At 46.3% G+C, this 9032-nt stretch overlaps 1 long non-coding RNA gene across 1 annotated transcript in view; it reads right to left on the bottom strand.

Annotated features, from left to right (window-relative positions):
• Positions 1-1140: 1140 nt before the first annotated feature.
• Positions 1141-9032, bottom strand: part of LOC144222653 (uncharacterized) — a 9928-nt gene continuing 2036 nt past the window's right edge. Inside the window, exon 4 of the long non-coding RNA XR_013332455.1 lies at positions 1141-1241. This is a non-coding gene — a long non-coding RNA (uncharacterized LOC144222653). The remainder of the gene's footprint in view (positions 1242-9032) is intronic.

The following is a 9032-nucleotide window of genomic DNA, read 5'->3' on the forward strand; positions in this document are numbered from 1 at the left end:
TCAGAGATACAAAGGGATTTTTCCAGCAAATGGTTAGTTGAAAGGGTTACATTTCACATGCAGGTTCATCTGACCAAAATCTTGTCTGGTGAGTAATGTAATCTCTCTAAGCCACAATTTATCCATCTATACAATGGAGATAAAATAAAAGTACTGATCTCACAGAGTTGTTTTGAGGATCACATGAGATCATCTATGAAGATAAAGTTCTTAGACTGGAATGAAGTCTCAGTTCTTTGTTATCAGGCATGGTAAAGGCCCAATGCCTGTTAGAATATTATCATTGAGCACCTACTGTATTGCAGACACTTTCTTGGTACTTCACAAATATTTATTCTCCCTTCCCTTTAAGGATGGGGGGGGCGGTGAAACTCAGATAAATAAAACAACTTGCCTAAGGACATCTAACTGATAAGCAATAATGCTTTGAGGTTAGGACTGAGATCCACTGGACTTGAACATGGATGCACTTTCCACCAGGCCAAGGCATCTTCCAAAGCTAATTCGGAAGATCAGAAGTCCCCAGGAATGGATAGCATTCATCACTGTATTGTGTATTATGCAGTGCTCAAGAGGATAGGCTTTGTATTGCCCAGACAGCTCTACATTTTACCAACATTGGGCAAGCTGTTTAACCTCTCTGAGGTCATTTCCCATCTGTAAAAGAGAAAACAATAATAGGATGTAACCTCTAAAGCTCTGTTGGGAGGATTAAACAAAAACAAGCATATGGGGTGCTTAGCAAGATACCTGGCACATAGAAAGTTCTTAATGATTGTGACTGCTGTTGTTGATGGTGATAGTGGTGATGGTGAGGATAGCGAAGGTGATGATGGTGGAGATAATGGTAATGATGATGATGATGGTGATAGTGATGATACTGATGATTATAATGATGATGATGATGGTGATGATGTGATGATTGTGACAATGGTGATGATGATGGTGATGGTGATGTGGTGATAGTGATGATCTGACACACAGCCTGTGCAACACACCCATGGAAAGTGACACAGAAGAGGGAAAACTATATTTACACCAAGACCATTGTCTTTGCCAGAGCACACTTCTGGTTAAACAAGGAATGTTTTGGATGCAAAAAGTTAAATAACTGTGGAGATTGGTGATACCTACCAGAATTAGCATGCAAAGAAAATGCATTTTCAAGGCATTGCTTCTTTATGTGACTTCTTAAAATGTTGGTTGGCAACAAAGCTGGAATTCTCTTATCAAAATGAAATCTGTAGAATACAATTTTCAGCTCAAACAATGTGGTTTATACAAAGCGCCACCCTTTCAAGTCAGATGAGGAAATATAAAACTGTTCTATAACGGATATATTGTTTGCACACAAAAAAACATATGAATCCATGTTTCATGCCAGGCCTCGTTTGGCATCTTCAGTAAAAGGGGAAAACTTTCTTTTCTCCAGAGGAAAACCCCAAAGAGACTTAAGTACCACATTAGCTGTCCGCTTTGCTCCTCCCCGAATGTCAAAAGACCACACCTACCTTACTCACTTGGATGCCAGGTTGCTGGGTGGCAGGGACCTGGCATTTTTCACGGTGGGTCCCTTTCATTAAACTGAGGTGAGTATGGATCAGTCTCCTCAGCAGTGACTTCAGTTCTACAGAAACGTGTGGAGAGCCCATTAACTCCACCATGAGGAAATCTAGAAAGGTGGGTAAGACCCTGCCTTGACCTCAGTGCACTCGGCATCTAATAGTGTGGGGACAAGGCAAGTCCATGAAGGCAAAACCTTACTGTCACAGGACAATTGTGCATACAACCTTCTCCCCTACGGAGCGCCCGCTGTGTGCCAGGCACAGGAATAAGCATGGAGGAGAGAAGAGCGAGAAGACCCACTCCCTGCCCTCAGGAAGATCCGAGCCCACATGCTTTAGGAACTCCGTGGCATGAGACTCATGGGGAACCAGAGAAGAGTTTGGGAGAAGATCTTAAAAGAATGGTAAAAATCAACACACGGCAGTGTTTTCTGTCTAGGCACCAGGACCCAAAGTCACAGGGCAGAGTCTGATCAGTGGACTGTAATCACTATGTGCTCAGTGACCCATTGCCCACCATTGAGATTATGGCCACCATGGGCTGCTGTTGGCATGAAGGAGCTGTCAGCATTCTGCCCTCCGTTCCTTTCAGCTCCTGGCTGTCCTGTGAGAATTCCCTTTTCTATGAGATTCGTTTAGAGAGAGGACACAACTCTCTTTGAGGAAGTGGGGGGGGGTCCATCACCCCTCTCCCTGCCTAGGTTCAGCTGCTCTGGAAGGGCTTCACTGAAGAGATAACATTTAAAGAATTCCAGCCGAGTTAGGAACAGAAGGGGGAGTCTTAGAGGGTGAAGAAACTGCAAGGCAAAAGGCCTGAGGCAGGAAGAAGTTTGGTGAGCTCAAGGAACCCAGAGACTAAGAGAAACAACAGAAATGAGAGCAGAATTAGGCTGGGACCAGAACCCATGAGGCCTCGAGGCCATTGCAAGGGGTTTGGAGTGTATCCTGACGCTATCAGAGGGTTGTAAGCAAGACAGTGGGGTGAAACTGTTTATTTTTAATTTTTTTTTAATGTTTTATTTATTTCTAGGAGAGGGAGAGAGAGAGCGTGAGCAGGGGAGGGTCAGAGAGAGAGGGAGTCACAGACTGAAACAGGCTCCAGGCTCTGAGCTGGCAGTCAGCACAGAGCCCGACGCGGGGCTCGAACCCACGAACCGCGAGATCATGACCTAAGCGAAAGTCGGACGCTTAACCGACTAAGCCACCCAGGCGCCCCGAAACTGTTTATTTTTAAAAGTATCCCTCTGACTGCTGGGTGGCTAATGGACTGTGGGGAGGCAAGACAGGAAGAAGGGGAATCAGCGAGGGGTGATCGCTTCAGCCCACGGAGGGCAGCTACGACCACAGGAGTATCAGTGACTTTGGAGAGAAAAAGCTAGAAATGGTATACAATTTGCAGGTAGCGTCTGTTGGATTTGCTCCTTCCTGGGAGAAGTGAGGGAAAGAAGAATCCAGAATCACTCTTGGGCTTGCACGTTGAGCAAGCGTATGAACAGTGCTATTTAATGAGTCAGAGTGGAGAGTGTTAGTACCAGGGCCAGTTCAGAGAGAGCCGTGTTTTGGTAGAGGAAAACAACCAGGGTTTTATTTTGAGCCTGTAAGTTTTGAGATATCTGTGAAACACTCAAGAACCCACATGGGGCAGGGTGCTGCTTAGGGTGCTGGAGCTAGGTGAGCAGGAAAGGGCCCCCGATCCACGTTCTGACGTCTCTAGCATATAGAGGATATTTAAAGCCAAAGATTGGATTGTCTCCTAAGAGGAGACACAGACAGAATAAAAAGTCCAAGAGCTAAAGCTTAGAGTGTGATATTTAGAAGTCAAGCCCTCTGAGACAAGAAAGACCCCGAATGTTCCTCTCCTTCGCGCTTGCGTGCCCCACCGCGGTTTTCTGCAGGATAAACCGCAGAGGGAAAACCAAACCTATGAAGACTGTTTTTAACCTAATTTGAATACTGTATGTACATAATTAAAAACATTTGGCCCCAAAGATTAATAACTCCTTTTACATCTTCCTTTGACAGTCGCTCTGATTTGCCGGGCGGGGCGGGCGGGGCGGGGACTTTCTGAGGTGNGCAAAGTGTGCGCCTGCGACAGAAAATGCCACATTGCAGATGCCTGACTTGGGGACGGGACTCTGACTTCACGCCTCCCGTTAGAGGCAGAGACTCACTTCTGACGGAGGGAAAGTATTACAAAAATATATATGTAACACATATTCTATTCCTGATTTAGGTCTATAATCTTATGAGCCAGACTGTAATGAATAAAGTTATAATTAGCTGGAGATGAAGAACACGCAGCCGTGTTTTCTAGGGTGCACTTTGAGGCTCCGATCCAATCTGCACATTTACAAGCTGTGCTATTCGCATCGACTTCTACGGCCTCCACTCAGAGACAGAAGAGGCTGCATTATTGATGACAGTGTGCGCATCTTGCTTATCTCTCTACTATACCCTGTGGGGTGTGGAAGTGCAGGAGGAGGGAAGAGCCAGGAAATCCGGAAAACACTACCCCATCCTCACAGAATAGTTCCCTAAATAGCAGCATCCATGTCTAGTCTAGGCCAGAAAACCTCTGGCATCTTCCCCAACTGGATCTACAGGCTTGGGCTATAGGGATGTAAATTCACACAAATCACTGTGACACGTGCTGTGTGACCACAGGGAAGCCACTTCCCCTCTCTGGGCCCTGAGTTTCCATTTGGGAGATGAGAAGTTAGGCTTCAATATCTCTAAGGGTCTCTCCAGCTTCAAGAGCCCAAGGTTCTATGATTCTATTGAAAGAAAACTAAATCAGAGAGGCCCCAAGCAAGTTCCTGGGGGACCAGGCCTTACCCCATGCTGCCAGGGAGCCTAGCCCCCATACGCCTTCTCTGTGTTTTGATGTGCTGTGAAGTAGTGTACTGGTAAATGTTTAACAACGGGTTCTCCAGTGAAAAAGCTCTGATCTGCAATGTTTGCCAATTTCTGTGGTGTGAATACTCCCACCAAGGAGGATTTCAACCTACCAACATGATGGCACCAAGTACGGAGTTGAGAAAAGATTCACATAATCAACTTTCATAGCTGGCACTGCTACCGACTGTAACACACCACTCATGGTATGTGTTGGGAGCAACTGGCAAGTCACCCCCTCACTCTTCTCCTCCACTTCCCCTGGTCACAAAAATGGTAGGCGCCAACGCCACTGTAGCAAGTGGCCAAGAGAGTGGCTTTGAACTTTTCGGAGAGTTCTCTTGCAATATGGATCTCAAAATGGCCGGAGCCTCAAGGTTAAGGGAACAGGCTCTTGAGCCAGACGTCCAGGGTCCAAATTCCAGTCCTGCCACTTTTGAGCTGTGTGGCCTTGGTTTAGTGGCTTAACATCTCTGGAAAAGATGTAAATTGGGGATGGTAAACGTACTATCTTCATAGTTGTGTTAGTTGGCGTGGGGCACCATAAAATGCCATAGCGTAGGTGGGTTCAGTAACAGGAATTTGCATGTTCAGTTCTGGAGGCTAGAATTCCAAGCTCAGGGAGCCAGCACGGCTGGGTTTTGAAGGCTCTTCACTGGTTTAGCAGACGGCCACCTTCTCACTATGTCTTCACATGTTGGACAGACAGCTGTGGTGTCTCTTCTTTTAAGGACACCATTTTTACAGGATCAGGGGTCTACCCTTACGATCTCATTTAGCCTGAATCACCTTAAAGCTCTTATCCCCAGTATGTCACATGATGCAGTTAGGCTTCAATTTATAAATCTGGGGGGAACACAATTCCCCCAACGAAATAGAGTTGTTATAAGGACTGAGTTAGTGCAGGAAATGTGCCTGGTGCATGGTAAGCACTCAATAGATGTCAGCTATTATTACGCATATATAGTGTATAGTATATACTGTATAGTACATGCTATATATTATTATATATTTAAGATGATCATTGATTTGTTTCAACCACAGAATCAATGATAAGACCAAAAGAAGGAAAAGAAAAGTAACTTTGGCACAAGGTTTATGGGCTAGGACTCAATTTTCTTGAGAGAGCCTAGGACCCAGCCTGGACCATCACATGTCCAGTCCTGATGGCCAGTTGAATCCAGCCATTCTTCTAGAAGCTCTGGGATAATCATCAATGCAGAGTTAGAAATCTGAGGAACAGCATTCAGTGTGCTAGTAGTTTTGTCCCCTTTGGGGACCCCGTGGCTGGTAACTGGACCAGCACAAAGGCCTAGAGTACTCCTCGCCTCTCCTACCTGCAAACCCAGGAGGCCCCATTCCCTACACTGCGAGTCAGACTCTGGATACTAACCATTCCAGTTTCCAGATGAGCCACCCCCCGGATAACAGCGGAGTCTACTGCAGCTCCATGTGGCTGGCTCTCCACACAGCCCCACTGACCTCAGAAGATTCACTCGAACTTTGGGAAGAAATGAGGTGAGGAAAGGAAAAGTTTGGATGAGAGGAAAAGTAAGAAAGGAGGAAAGGGAATGCCCAGTCGGTGAGCATCCCCTAGTTTCCAGGCATGGGGCCACACACCTTGTGCCCATCCACATCCTGATGGAAGCTCCCAACAATTGCCCTGAGAGACATTCTAGAGAATTTCCATAGCCCCGTAACTATACTCCTAGGTAGACGGCCAAATGAACTAACAAAGGGCACTCAAATACTTCTGCACAAGTTTTAATAGCAGCATTATTCATAAAAGCAAAAGGCAGAAACAAGCTAAATGCCCATCAGCATATGCATGGACGAACAAAATGTGACACACACATATGCTGGAATATTACTTGATCATAAAAAGGGAGTGAAGTGCAGATTCATGCTCCAAGGTGGAAAAACCCTGACATTACACTAGGTGAATGAAGCCACACACAGTCACGCACTGTCTGCTTCCATTTATTTGGAAAATCTAGAAATCCACAAAGAGCAATTGATGATTGCCAGAACCTTAAACAGAAGGGAGGAATAGGGGCGACTGATTGACAGGTACAGGGTTTCTTTTGGAGTGATGAAAATGTTTCGGAACTTAATGTAGATGGTGGCTGCCCAACGCTGTGAATGCACTAAGTGCCATTTAGTTGTACATTTTATTAAGCTTATTTATTTATTTTGAAAGAGAGAAAATGAGCAACTGAAGGAGGGGCAGAGAGGCAGAGAGAGAGAGACAGAGAGACAGAGAGAGAGAGAGAGAGAGAGAGAGAATGAACCTGAGGCAGGCTCCACGGTGTCTGTACAGAGCCCAATGTGGGGCTCGATCTCATGAACTGTGAGATCATGACCTGAGCCAAAATCAAGAGTTGGATGCTTAACTGACTGAGCCACCCAGGCAGCCCTAGTTATACACTTTAACATGGTTACTTTAAAGCTATGTGAATTTCACCTCAATTTTTTAAAAACCCATTCCACACCCTGGGTATTTTTGAATTGTTATTAATTTGTCTTACAAAAAAGGACTTTAGCTATTTACAAGAAACTCAGAGCTCCACTTAAAAGTGAAGGTAGGTGTGAGCCCCAGTTTCTTTTCCTAATCACCCACATCAGAGGCCCAGCCCTGGGAAACGAGAGGCACGAGGAACTTACAATTATTAACTCTGCAGACGTGCCAGGAGCAGGCCTTTTACTTACTCCGTTCCATTTCCGCATTTTGCCAGACATGCTACCCCTTGCTTTGCGTTTATGACAACTCAGATTTGTTCTCCAGGCAGCCTTGAAAAACTCATGGTAAGGCTCTTATTCCCATTTTACAGATGGGGAAACTGAGACTCTTCAGTGTCAGGACCTGGTTTGGAAATCAAGTCTGCCTGACTCCAGAGCCTTAGACTCTCATATCAGGTATCCCCGAAAGGTATTGGAAATCTCAGCCAATACCCACAGCCACAGCCGCCATCAACGTGGGCCCTGGAGGGTAGGGGGTAAGGAGGGAGGAAACAGGGGCCCCGTATGGCTCAGCCATGTTTACCTCTCTCAGGTTCCCCTTTCCTGTCCTCTACTCAACAGGGTAGGTATACAACCCTTTAAGTATAAATGCCTTTCTCCCCAGCACTTGCATAGCAGCTATTCATCTGAAGAGACACTCTTCCTTTGGCAGCAGGAGGCCAGGGTGGGGGGTGGGGGGCGGCCAGGGCTCTTAGAATGGCTGGTGGTGCTTTTGCCCTGCTGGGGTCCGGGTTCTGTGTCCATTTGAGGAATCCTTTCTATTGCAATACCTGGGGTGCCCTGGTCTTCTAAGGGACTCCCTGATTTCTCAGACTGGGCTGTGTGTGCTGAATGCTGGCTGCGATGGGGTCAGGATCACAGGGGACGTTCCGGTTTCTGGTCTTCGCTCCTCTGCTGGCCATCCACCTCATCCCAGACAAACCTTCTCTCCTCCCCGGGCCTTGTTTTGTCTGTGTGAAAAGAAGAGGGTGCGCTCCCAACTCTGAAATGTCAATGATTCTCCCTCAACACCTTAACATTTGCCGAGGAACTTGGCAATGTTATACAGATAGAGGTGTCCTCCAAAGTTGAGCGTGAATCACATCCTTGTTATGAAACCACATGTGTGTAAAGCACAGAGCAATGGTGGAATGTGAGTAACCAGCCTCCAGTTCACCAGGGACTTGTAGGTGTTTATAGAAGCCAGGAAGGGAGAGAAAGGGAGAGAAGGAGGAAGAGAAGAGAAGTGAGAGAGGAGAGAAAGGAATAGAAGTGGTTAAAAGTAGGCACTTTGGAGTCAGGAATGGCAAGTTTGAGTCTGCTCTTGCACTCATTGGCAGCAAGACCTTGGACAAGTCATTTAACCTCTCTTGGCTTCAATGTTCTCATCTGTAAAATGGGGATATGAGTTAATATGAGGAGTAAATGGAATTACATATTTGAAGGGCATACAACACAGTGCTGGATACTTAATAAGGACTCAATAAAACATAAGGTGGTAAGCAAAGAGGGAGAGAGAAAAGAGAAAGAAATGAATGAAGGTAGTGGAAATGTGGGGAGGGGAACCCGGACTGAACCCCCACTCAGCATGAGCTGGGGATTTTCAACAACATAACCACAAAGAACATACACAGAATCACGGAGAAGTCTGTCATAGAAATCCAGAGACTGGGCTGCTTCCTCTTTCTTTCCCAAATTTGAAGACATGAAGAGGCAGAGATGGGGATCATCTTTAGGCTACCCCCATATTCCTGTTGCTGACGCCTATGCTGCTTTGAAAGACACCCCAAAACAGTCAGTATGCACCCTTTGGAAGAGCACATCCCACACCACATCTGAGATCCACACAGACACACGCACAAGCACATGGTCATGAACACGCACAAGGCATTTTCAGAGGCTCACTTGCACGCCCTCCCCGCATTCGCATGCATACCCAACGAGGTCTGAGCGGCCAAGGTCAATGCTTCTCCTTGTGGGAATCAAAAGCAGTTACCCTTTTATCACTTTGAATTGATTATCTTAGCATTATTCAACCTCCCTCCCCCCCCCCCCCCCCCCCCCCCCCCCCCC

Source organism: Crocuta crocuta, unplaced genomic scaffold (genome assembly GCF_008692635.1).
Source record: "Crocuta crocuta isolate KB4526 unplaced genomic scaffold, BGI_CrCroc_1.0 scaffold303, whole genome shotgun sequence".
In the NCBI taxonomy this organism is placed as follows: Eukaryota; Metazoa; Chordata; class Mammalia; order Carnivora; family Hyaenidae; genus Crocuta; species Crocuta crocuta.